This window comes from Primulina eburnea, chromosome 17 (genome assembly GCF_022965805.1).
Source record: "Primulina eburnea isolate SZY01 chromosome 17, ASM2296580v1, whole genome shotgun sequence".
Classification (NCBI taxonomy): domain Eukaryota; kingdom Viridiplantae; phylum Streptophyta; class Magnoliopsida; order Lamiales; family Gesneriaceae; genus Primulina; species Primulina eburnea.
The window spans coordinates 16,731,180-16,742,288 of record NC_133117.1 but is presented as its reverse complement, the minus strand read 5'-3'; the positions used below and the strand labels follow the sequence as shown (position 1 = coordinate 16,742,288).

At 36.0% G+C, this 11,109-nt stretch overlaps 1 non-coding gene across 1 annotated transcript; it reads left to right on the top strand.

Moving 5' to 3' along the window:
- Positions 1 to 230: 230 nt before the first annotated feature.
- On the top strand, positions 231 to 337 carry LOC140818908 (small nucleolar RNA R71). The gene has a single exon (XR_012115138.1). It is a non-coding gene; the product is annotated as a small nucleolar RNA R71 (small nucleolar RNA).
- The last annotated feature ends 10,772 nt before the right edge of the window (positions 338 to 11,109 follow it).

Here is an 11,109-nt window from a genome sequence, read left to right as displayed (position 1 = left end):
CCTCTAAATGTGCTGACACCGCAGACAAATCAGTAACTTGATTAACTCCAGCACCTCGTTTCTGCCTATCAGAATGAGGATGATAGCTACTAGCAGCCATCTCCTCCAATAATTCATATCCTTCCTCAGCCGTTTTTCTCAGCAAGTTACCACAGGCAGCAGCATCTATCATGGTACGGTTAGGAGTAAGCAGACCGTAGTAAAAAGTTTGAACAACTAACCCAAGAGGTAGCTCATGGTGTGGACATATCCTCAATAAATCCTTGTATCGCTCCCACGCCTCGTAAAGTGACTCAAGCTCATATTGAGCAAAAGTAGTAATGTCGGCTCTCAGCTTCATAGTCTTCGACGGAGGAAAGTACTTGATCAGGAATGCCTTCGCCATATCCTCCCATCTAGTGATAGACCCTACATGCAAACAGTTTAACCACGCCTTAGCTTTATCTCTTAGTGAAAATGGAAATAAACGCAAACGAACAGCATCATCAGACACAGCATTAAACTTAAATGTATCGCAAATTTCAAGAAAATCAGCTATATGAGAATTAGGGTCGTCAAGTGCACTTCCCCCAAATTGAACAGTGTTTTGAATCATCTGAATGATAGCTGGCTTGATCTCAAATTGGTTAGCTCGGATGACTGGTCTCACGATGCTTGGACGTGCTCCATCAAGAGACGGTTGTGCATAATCCATCATCGGTATACGGCGTGGCATCTCAATCCGTCTCTCATTTTGGCGGTCCGCCTCCTGCTCTTGTTCGTGCCTCTCCATTTGTTCCTTGAGTCTTTGCTGTTGTCTTCGGCGTCTAGCAGTGCGTTCGATCTCAGGGTCAAAAGGCTCAAGCTTAACTTCGAGTGATCTTCGCATGCACCACAAGAAAAATCTGCAACAGAATAGGAGTATCAACTAACAATAAAATAAATAATACTAAAGAATTTAAATGAAAAATAGAAAAATTGTGAATCAACAGTCCCCGGCAACGGCGCCAAAAACTTGATCGAGCAAAACTTGCACAGTGAATAGTCCCAAAATTTGTTTTATAAATGAAAGCTCGATTTAAAATATCGCAAGTGCACGATAGTCAAGTTATAATAAACGTAAGTGAATACGAGTATCGATCCACAAGGACTGCGTTACAATATTCTTATTTTCACTTCAATTTCTTTAGCAACGATAGATTGAGTTGGTGATTAAACTAAAGTGAATTTAATAACTAAAATGATTAAAATGCAAGAACAAATAATCAAGAAATCAATGATTAAATTGGATGTAAATCAAATGAGAAGCGAATTTGTTGGGAATTATCAGTTCACCTACCGCTCGTGTTCAAATAATTATACTCGACTTTTACTCGTGCATTCGACGGAATTCCCTAGACTAATTAATATACTCTGTCGAGCTATATTAATACTAATCATAAACATGCAGTAATCAAGTATCCTCAATTATTTAACAGTTCACGATTGCATTACGTTCTAAGGAATCCGCTAGCTTTCATCCGAGTGAATTATCACTATCGACACGTACCCAATTCCGTATATCTACTAAAATTGTAAATCCGTGGTCTATGCTTTTCGATCCTATTGTCAATTATTCTATCGAAATCATTAACAACATGAAATAATCAAAGGAAGTTAGCTAGACTTCAATTGAAATAAGAAAACACAAAAGCATAAACAAATCACTCATAAAAATGTCGATAAATAATGTTAAACAACGAGTACGGGGTAGGATCCCCTCAAATCCCAACAAATATAGAGTTTATCCAACAAAATTCATAATAAAAATCAACAATCTATGCAAGAAATAAAACACTGAATATGAAAATACTAAAATATGACGACGGATGAAGGCTGCGACGCTTGGAATTCTCGAGTTCTTCGAAAGTCTCTCTTGCTACTAGCCTTCCTCCCAAGAAAAGTGATGGAAAATATCAGAATAGTCTCCAAAACGGCGCCTCTCTCGTGTATTAGGTTATGGTGTAAGATAGAGTCCACAAAACTTGGAAACAAATCTTCCCGGATTGCGTCGCTCGCTAGGGCGGTCAAGATTGTCCGCTGGGGCGAGTGATTCTCGAATTAAAATTCCTGGCCGTGTCTTTGGTCTCGCTGGGGCGGTCACTTTTGACCGCCCTAGCGAGAGCTTCGCGCAAAATATTCTCGTTCACATCGATGGATTCGCTGGGGCGGTCACTTTTGACCGCCCTAGCGAAGGACTCGCGCAGAAACTCCTCGGCTGGGCCAATATGCTCGCTGGGGCGGTCACTTTTGACCGCCCTAGCGAGACCTCTTCGATGCTATGCAAATAAAATCCCACTTTTTGGTCCACTTCCTACAAAACCACCACAAAATACACGAGATCAGCCAAATGCTAAATAATATGCTAAATGAATGCTAAATTAAACTAAACAAACTAATATGATGCATGAATGCGACTCAAAACCAACACTAAAAACACGTAAAAACGAGTCCTATCATTAGCCACCAACTCTTGGCCACTTCTTGCAATTGATGCCCAATCAGCTTCACTCGACGTTCATCTGAATAGGCCAGTGATTCAAATAACATCTCTATATCATCCAACCAGCTTTCGAAATCCACTGCACTCTCAGTTCCTTTCAAAGTCGGGGGTCGGAACGACTGAAACCGCTTCAACAGAGTCTCCATCGGGGTAGCAGTTACGTCCATCTGAGTACCTGACGTACTCCCCTGTTCTGGCACTTGTCCTGCAGCCGGTTGCGGTATCCTTCTAGGCGGCATATCTGGTTATGAAACAAGTTAGTACATAGCCTATACAAGCTGTCTCAGCCCTCCTCTGATCATATACCTCTGATCCAGAATCGGTTCTGATTCAGTCTTTGCAATTATATACTGTAAATCAACTCAGATACAATACAACATATAATAAGGAAAGCAATAAATCATAATATGTGCTAGCATGATACAAGCAAGGAAGATGACTCGATCTACCCCGCTCATTCTATTCTATCTCAGTCTACAGAACCTATGGCTCTGATACCACCTGTTGTGGGGACCCGGGCTCTAACTCAATTCTGTCTGGGATTAAATGGATCTGTGAGAAAATGTGGGTCAAATTTTCGCTTTTTAACATTAAATCAAATGTTATTACTGAGCATAATCTTTCTTTATTAATGTACAACATACATAATGTAAAAACATAATAAATGAGTCTTGTTCTAACACATCACTCCAAACTAGTGTTTAATACACAATACCAAAATACAAGTAGTCCAAGTCTAAATACAGCCACTAGTCATCTTCTGCGTCCGTAGTCACCAAGCTATCTCGAACTCATCTCTGTCGTGACCCAGATCCTGCCCCATCTGTTGTTATGCACACATACAGACATAACAACAGCCGGAAACTCCGGTGAGAACAAATCCCATTATAAAACATGTATACATGCATATGCATACTAAAATCATAAAACACCATATCTTGCATGTAACATAAATCATAGGTTCCATAGTCTATGAAACCAATCAATATAAGCATACAATGCAAATCAAATCATGTCTTGACTCAACTCGACTCTACTCTAGGGATCCCGGGGTGAATAAGACGTCACTGTCTGTTACCTACCCTCCCAATCGGGGTAACTGTACGTCTTACTCCTAGACTTCGGTCGTGTCTGTATCGAATGTCTACAATCGGAGGAAGTCTGCTCCTATGTGTCGATACACCGAACGTCTAGTTTTGACAAATCTGTCAATGACTCTCCTATCTCAATGCTTGAATATAATTCTATAAACAAAGCATGATCATATCAAGAGATTTGAATATAATCTATAAACAAATCCAAATCATATCAAAGACATAAACAATAATTCTAGTATAAGATTTCGTTGGGAAACTCCAATCAAATCTGATTCGAGTCGTGTCTTCCCTATAATCACATGAATTATACCTTTCTTGTCGTAGTTGAAGTCTCGATGTCAAGTCTGTCAATCTCGATCTGAAATAGCAATGTAGAGAAGTATCATGTCCACGTACTACTCAAGGCAAAGCTTATACAATTCAATAATCACTTTCGGTACAATTTCGACGGCATAACGGAATGAATTCTCGATACCGGTCACTCAAACAACCATCAATTAATATCTACAACTCATAATCAATATCATAACCCCTTATCAACTCTGAAATCTACATAATCTCATAACCACATAATCTGAAATTTCATAATAATCGCATATTATCCCTTCATCGATCCGGTAGCGAATATACGTTCACAATAATCATAAGAACACATATTCATAATTATATCATAATTTCTCCCAACAACTAATCTTCAAAACATGATGAAAATGAATGAAACTTACATCCATTAATAGCTCTTGATACAAGGAACACAAATCTATTCTTGTATTGAAATTTGGATGGATGTCTCTAGCACAATTTAATTTCTAACTTCAAGAACTTGGAAGCTTTTGGTGAATCATCTCGGTTCTCTCTGTCTGAAGGTTTAGGAAAATGAAGATTCACTCAAAGTCTATATATATATGCCATGTGTCAATTCAAGAAGGAATGGTGGATTTCTCGCATGCAGCACCGCGGGTGCGCTTCGTCTAGACCGCGGGTGCGCTCAAGTTTCGGCATCCCATCTCATTTCTAAATTCAACGACCGCGGGTGCGGTCATGTTTGCAACGCGGGTGCGGTCTTGCTTCGAATAAAATTCCCTACCCTACTGGACATCGACCGCGGGTGCGGTCCATCTCCTAGCGCGGGTGCGGTGTAGCCTCGAATAAAAACTCTCATTTTCTGTCCATGCACCGCGGGTGCGGTGGCTCCTGGACCGCGGGTGCGGTGTGGTTTCGGCCTCACCTTCACAAATTCACATTTTATGATCGCGGGTGCACTCCCTTTCTAAGCGCGGGTGCGGTCCTTGTCTCATGCCACACTTCATAATCTCATTGTTCAATTTATAATCTAGGGCATTACATTTCTCCCCCTCTTAGACATAAGTTCGTCCTCGAACTCACGAGCAATTAATCAAAATACATAAAGGAGGCAATGTAATCAAAAGAGAACAAATACTTACATCATTGGAATAACTCGGGATGTTTCTGTCGCATATCTGCTTTTGTCTCCCAAGTCGCTTCTTCGATGTGTCGACTCCACTGGACTTTTATTAGCAGAATAGTCTTCGTTCTGAGTTGTTTCTCTTTCCGATCAAGAATCTGTATCGGTTGCTTGACATAACTCAAAGTCTGATCAAGCTCGGCTTCGTCAGGGTGAATGACATGGGAAATATCCGGCATATATTTCCACAGCATCGATACATGAAAAACGTCATGTATCCCGGATAAGGCAGGAGGAAGAGCAAGTCGATATGCTCGATCGCCAATCTTCTCAAGAATTTCGTAAGGACCGATGTATCTAGGATACAGTTTCCCGCGTTTGCCAAATCTGACAACGCCTAAGAAAGGAGAAATCTTTAGAAACACTCTGTCCCCTTGCTCGAATACCAACGGCCTACGTCTGATATTGGAGTGCAGTTAAAAGGATTCTAAGATACCTAAAAGGCACTATAGATTACTTCTTTTGTTATCAAGGAAAATATTTAACACTGAAAGGATACACATATGCTGATTGGGGTGGTGATTTAGATGAGCGTAAATCAACTTCTGGTTATGCTTTCTTGCTAAATAATGGATGCATCTCTTGGAGAAGCAAGAAACAAACTTGTTTATCACTATCCAGTATGGAAGCATAATTTGTGGCATGTGCTTCTACAGTGCAAGAAAGTGTTTGGTTAAAGAGATTCCTTTGTAATTTGGGTATCGTAAGCAGTCCAGTGGGAGCTTTAAAGATTTATTGAGATAGTCAATCGACAATTGCTTACACAAAAATAACCCAAATAACATGTAAAAACCAAACACATTGACACGAAGTACAACTTTATCAGAGATATAGTTGAAAAGAAAGAAGTGATTTTGAAATACATTCCTACATGCATGATGGTGGCTAATCCGTTTACTAAGCCAATACCAAGAGACATATTTATAGATCATATTAGGTCTCTTGGACTACGTAGGATATGATTGTAACTAAACACATGTATTTAAGACATTTTACTCATTATAATGATGTTTTCATTATGTGTAATGTGTACACTTTATGAATTATTAATCTGAAAATTGAACGTATGTCTGAACAAGTTGAGATTAGCTCTCTCACACGAGCAATCACCTCTAGTGCTGAGAAACATGCAGAGATAAGACGATATTGGTTTTGTTGAGAACAAATCCATACATATGTTGCCTTGGTATATATTACCAAGATGAGATTACTTATGTAGATATTACTGTATTCGAAATGTATATTCCCACAATCCATTTAACTTGTCTTATAGCCATATTAGAGTTTTCTCTATATTGATACATGTTGGAGGATAAGTAAAAAAGAAAACTCAAGTTAAGTGTTGAGATGCACTTGAACTAAGATATGTACGATGTGAATATTTTTTTTGTGACATACATTTTTTAAAGAGGAAGAAACACATCGTAGCACGTGTTTCATACCGCGTCTGCTGGAGTGACCATTTGGACAATTATTATTCGAGTCCCACATCATTGTGTGAGATCCATAGGTTTATATATATAAACTTAATAATATACCCTTAAGACTTTCAACAGTCTCTTTAATATAATTTTAGTGATGCTACTTTAACATGATACCAATAGCTATGGATGATTCGGTAATGCGGTACATATCTAAGAAGGCAGCTAAAATAAAGATTGAAAGATTCTAGTGGGAGAGGAAGATTTATTTTGACACTTATTTTGTATTCACAAGCCGGCTAATTATGTTTAGCTTCGCTGTTAGAACATAATTGTGAATACATAAAGATATGAATAATTTTGAATTAATCATGCTCTTTTAAATTTTATTTTGGGACAAGAGATACGTTGATTAATGTAATAAAATAAATCTGAGGTATAACGAATAAAATGTCCTCATAAATATGTTTTTGAATTGAGCTATTATATATCCTTAACCGGTGTATAGATATGAGCTCTTATTTAATATGCTCGCTGGTCACACTATCCATTTGCTTGTATGAAATTGGTGATACATGATTGTGATAAATCTAGAGAAGATGTCTAGCCATCATGTGCGAGTGGGAGATGTAAGAAATAACTCATGGGTTAACGGGTCACCCATGAGGGCGGACCCGACCCGACCCGACCCGACCCGACCCGACCCGACCAAATAATTCAAAAGTTTTGGTTTTGAATTATAAGAGGGAGTAGTTATTTATTTTGGATAAACTCTCTTTAACTTCCATTACATGGTGTTGGTTCAACGAAGAATATACAACAGCCGAGACATTCATCTTCAAAGCACACAAAATAATATCACAATTATTAAGCATTTGGATTGTGGTATATCAATTCCTTTCCGTTCGTGATTGGTGTCGTGACATTGAAGTGTATTAATATATGCGGAACAAGGTTAGTAATTCAACTACAAAGATCCTAAATCAAAGTATGAATTTATTCGATAATCATATACGAGATTCGAGTTTATGATTTCCGTCAGTACATATACTTACATCTTTATAGCCCGATACATGTATACATATTAATTCTTTTGATATTAAATAATGTTTTTATAAAATGTACATAGACATATCCAAATAGAAAAATTTTAAAATAGTTTTTTTATAAATTCTTTTTATGTTAGAGGCGATATGAATATTTAAAAATAAAAAAATATTTGTAACGACAAAGTAATGTTTTATTTAGATGTGATAGTTATAGATAAAAAATTATTCATATAGATTTTTATATGTTTTGGGTTTATAAAAAATTAAAATGTGACCCAAATTTAGTTACTCTCGCTTATTGTATTCTAATATGATATAATAGAGAAGGACCTTGGGTGTAAAATTATTTTTATTTATGGAAAACCAACATCATAATAAGGTAAAGTGCCATTACCTTGGGTATTCCTTTTTTTGAAAATTATATTGTGGTTTTTCAAGTAGATTCTTTATATTAGTCAGATTTTCCAATTTTCTTGTTAATATTAGCATTTAGTTCAGCAGGTTATTATTAATTTAGTTACCAAATACTTATACATGTCTCAAATTAGATAAATAGTAATTGATATATGATACACACGCTATGCATTTGTTATAATGCTAGTTTTATTAGAACTCAAATTAACCATCCAAAATTGTTACACTTTTTCTTGTATTATATTATTATTTAATAATTTATTTATAAGATCGAGCACTTGTCGCTTTACCAAAAATCTCCTGTAAAACTTTAATCTTTTAAACCGTGTGAAAGATAAAGCGGCATGTTCAATCGCTCTCCTAGTACGGACAATTATTTTTATTTTTTATTGGTAGGATCTTTTGGGAGACAATAGTTGAGCTATAATAGCTCGATTCTTAAAATATTGAAGATCAATTTGTTAAATCGCGTTAGATTTTCAAACTAAGTGAAGATACTCAAAATAATATTTTGTAGAAACCAGCTAAACATTTTGAAAAATAATTTAAAAGATATGCAAGTTGAATGAGTTAAAATGTTTTTGATTAAAATATTTTATCACACATTTGGTATGAAATATTTTTGTTTTTAAGAATACATAAAATGCTTCATCAATGCATCTTAAAAATAGTAAAAAATAAATAAATGCAATAAATAAATAATAGAATTTTTTATGGACGTTCAGAGATTAACAACTCCTACATCACTCTTTCTTATCATTAGAAATGATACATTAGAAAGCTTTGATTTTTACAACTCTTTGTACAAATCAATTTCAACTTTGGACTAATCTATCGCCTAATGAAATTCTTAGCACAATCTCGATTGTAAACCGCAACCCCACAATCTGCATAATATTTAATGTCTCTTTTGCCAAAACTACAAACATAATCTTTAATGTCTTTTTGTGAAAAGTCACTCATCTAAATATTAAAGGTTGACTCTTATACATATGTGTGATTGATTATGTATGAGATTTTTTACAATAAATGTATGCTCACTTGAGTTTGCTCATATTCTAGTTATTTTTTTCGTGTAGGCTACATATACTTTGAATCTCCTTCCAAAAGATTTTATTTGATTTTCAACATGTTATATTTTTAGCCTCCAAGAATGACTATAAGTTAGACACAATAATATGGCCTCTTTGAAATCTTCTAGATAATTCTGACATTAAAACTGTCAATCCGCTTTGTTGGAAGCTTTTTCGGAGCCTGATTGATTTTGAGTCCATTGTCAAGTAGGTTGCTCCGTCAGCTAGACTACTCTGTCAATGAGGTTGAGTCTCGCTCATTTCATTCTATATAGAACCAGCAACTTCATTGTAGTTTATCGGCTGTTAATCTCCGATTTAGACTTTGAAATGTTTTGTAGATCATCGTCTTAGCTTCGTAATGGGTACTAAATCATTCTATTCTGATATCGGAGCTGATAATACTAATCAAAATACGACAACTGCTCGTGTCCTACTTATCCTTGTTGATCAACCAAATTGATGAGCTTGTTGCTATCAGTTTGATAATATAACATCTCATTTAGTGCAGTTGACGTGAAATACGACTTGTACAAAATTGGATTTTCTATTTGGTAGCTTTAGCGGTTGGTCATTTTCATAATTGAACAATGAGATATCGTATAAACACTACAACTCACCGGATTTTCATTTGGGTAAATTCGAGTTTCAGATTTCATTCGAGTTACTAATTTCAGACTTAAGTAAATATGTTAAAAACATAATAAAAAAATTTGTTATCATCAAAATTAATATTGTTAGTGTTTCTATGCCTAACATTTATATAACAACCTCTCTCTCAATAATTGCACTACACGCATCCATAATCAACACTCTACCTTAGCTTTGATAACAACTGTAGAATCGAGCGCTTGTGTTTTTACAAAATATATTACTGAACATAATGAAGCATCTGTAATATTTTAAACTATATAGCAACTCAAGCGTCATGGTTCAATTGATATCTTATCAAAAACAATTATTACTACTAAATACAAGTATACATATATATATATATATGTGTGTGTGTGTGTGTGTGTGTGTGTCTTGGAGACACACACTACTATATGTATAAATATTCATACATGATTTCTTTATTACATCATAAAATATTTTGTATTTATATTAGTAATAATTTTCCATGCATTATTATATAATAGGTTATGATAATTGGAAAAAATATTTATTACAATTATAAAACACGTTTACAATAAAATTTATGTGTGTGATCAAGTGTAGGACCGAACGCTTATCATTTTGCCATCCATAGCTTGTACAATACCTTAGCATCACTATTTATCAACACCTTAGCATCACTCTTTGAATTGCACTAAGGTGTCATAACTTTTAAATCGCTTACTCTACTGCCTAACAGGAACTCCTAGTCTGGACGAAGGCAACACCTTCCAGCCAAGAATTGTTTAACGTCTGTGTGTCAAAGACTACATACACAAGTTTCATGTCTTTGTGCAAGACTCACTCAACTGATCTTTTAATCTCTACTCTCTGATATATGCTGAGTGATTGTGTGTGTCTGAGAACTGGAGAATGAATACAACGAGAAGGTGTTCTCACACACTGAGAATTTTATTTTGGACTAAGCAGTTGGCATGCCCTATTTCTCTTTAGAACTTCACACACACCTCTAGTTCATGAGTCTTCACTGATCATCATCTTCTATTTTTAGGCTCATAGCTTGATCGTAAGTGAGACTCAATTATTGTATCCGTTGCATTTTGAATCCGTTCCTCGATATTTGTCTTGTACTTTCCGACAACAATTTTGGAACGTTTTTACTTTAAACACTGATGCAACATCTATTATTGTCATTTGAATGGACAATTACTTTTTTACCTTTGTGCAAGCTGGATTCCAATGAATAAGCTTGTCGTATTTTGCAACTGATTGATTCTAACTGATGCTCTGAACTGGTCATCTGAACTGATCTTCAGTTGGGCTGGTAAAATCAGCTGACTCGTCAGTTGAACTGATTTTACTCTTTCAATTGAACTAGTCAGCTGGGCTCTTCATCAGCAGGCCGGTCTTCTAAAGGTCCTCTCCTAAACCAC